The following is a 2,149-nucleotide window of genomic DNA, read 5'->3' on the forward strand; positions in this document are numbered from 1 at the left end:
AAGCTCAAAGAAGGTCAACGATGGAGGAAGAACACGAGCTAAAGAGATAAGGTTCATTGGGGAAGAAGACCCCCTTTTATAGGTGGGGAAAAATCCAACCGTTATCCTCACAGCCCGCACAGAGCGGTACTACCTCTCCAAGGAGCGGTATACCGCTCGTCCTCACGGTACTACCGCTAGGGATCGCGGTACTAGATCAGGATAATTCCTTGGTCGGTTCTGGCCGGCCATGATGACACATCCCACGGGTGCCGACTTTCTTCTTGAAGATGTCGTTCGGGTCTGCCCTACCTTTTCCCATATTACTGCATTTCGGGTGAAAACCCTAACTACGGTGGGCGGTGATGGTGCTCAAGGTGTCGTGTCCATCCCGAAGGTGTCTCCATGGGAGCTTTGTGATGGTTGACACCGTTTAGGTTTAGTGGCAGGTGCAGAAGGCGTGCCCCTCTTCCTGCATGGGCATCTGTTCATGGGGGAACCTTAGATCTAGTCTCCCAGATTGGATGGTGACAGAGATTGTGGTTCCATTTTCCCTCCCAAGGGCGTTGTTTTGGAGTAGAGGTTCACTCGAGGGGCCAATAGGTGGACCAGTGTTGCATCTACCGCATTGAAGATGGCGGGTCTCAGCGACGTGGAGCAGTGGATCCTCGGCGTTGGACGTGGTATGGGACTCACGAAGGCTGGTGGCGTTGTATCGTGTCGTGGTGACATCGACGGTAGAGGGTCTGGCAAGGTCTATGCAATGATCCCTCCTGAAGATGGGACGACTAAAGATGGTGGCGGCGAACATAGAGCGCGTGCATGTGGTGCACATTGTAGGACACCTAGACTGGTTGGTTGAGGCGGTTAGGACACATCTTTATACTTGTATAGGTGACTTTGTTCACCTCGAAGTTAGGTTTGGGTTGACCTTTATATTTATTTTGTCAAACCCTATTGAATCTCTACTCCTAAAGGCGAAGTCTGCAGCAGTGATGGTCAGTCGGTAAATCATTGCTTCATTCGTTCGCTCCGTCGTTCCACTTCTCCCTTGTTAAGGAAAAAAGGAAACCTCCACCTCTCCTCCATAATCTCCTTTGCCAAATCAATTGCTTCGTCAATCAACTAAAAAAAATCAATTGACGCGTCATTCATCCAACTCCATCGTCCCCTCCCTTTGGCTTTCTTCTCTTTCCATCTTTTCCAATCGACCTCGGCTCCTTCCCGATCTGTTCCCGATTCTGATTTTGCTTTCCAAACCCAACCCCCATCCGATCTAGAGTGATTCTCTCTTCCTCATTCATGTGATCCCTTCGTCCATACCTCCTTTCGCAACTCTCTTTTCTCCCTTTATGTTTGGAATTTCATGTTTCACACAAAATCAACTCTATTAACATTTTAAAAAACTGTTCGCAATTTTAAAAAATCACATTTATCAAAAAATGTTCAGAATTCCAATATTTTTTCACATGCTATGAAAAATATTTCATATTTTCAAAACTGTGTCACCTTTTTAAATACTATTTTTGGAGTTTCATAAATTATTTCATAAATATATTATTTAAAAATTGTTTCGGATTGTTTGCAGTGGACTCGACTGGGCCAGTGCACCAGACATGAAGCGAGTTTCTTTCCTTAAAACGCGACGTAAAAATTCTTTCTTTCTTTTCCTTAATGGGCGACGTAATAATTCCAAAACAAAAAAAATATGTTGTGGAGTCGAACTTGGGACCTAGTAGCCACTACACCAGACGACTATGACTGACATAGTCAGAGGCCCGAAATATTTAATCAGAAACCAAAGCGTCGAACTTTGAAAACATTTTTTAGGGGCAAACAATTATTGAAAATGTATTTATTTATGAAATCTTTGAACATTTTATAAAGTGCGAGAACTTTTTGAAAATTTTGAATACTTTAAAAAAAGCAACAACTTTGAAAAAGTGAACACCTTTATAAACATTTTTTGAAACCTGAACAAAATTTTAAAGTGCAAACACTTTTCGAAACATAAATTTTTTCTGCAACCTGAACAAAATTTTAAAGTGCGGACACGTTTTGATACATAAACATTTTCTGAAACCTGGAAATATTTTGTGACATTTAAAAAATATCTCAAGTTTTATAAAATGTATGGGCCAATCCAAATGTTTATACAATGTATAATAAT

Source organism: Triticum dicoccoides, chromosome 6B (assembly GCF_002162155.2).
Source record: "Triticum dicoccoides isolate Atlit2015 ecotype Zavitan chromosome 6B, WEW_v2.0, whole genome shotgun sequence".
Classification (NCBI taxonomy): Eukaryota; Viridiplantae; Streptophyta; class Magnoliopsida; order Poales; family Poaceae; genus Triticum; species Triticum dicoccoides.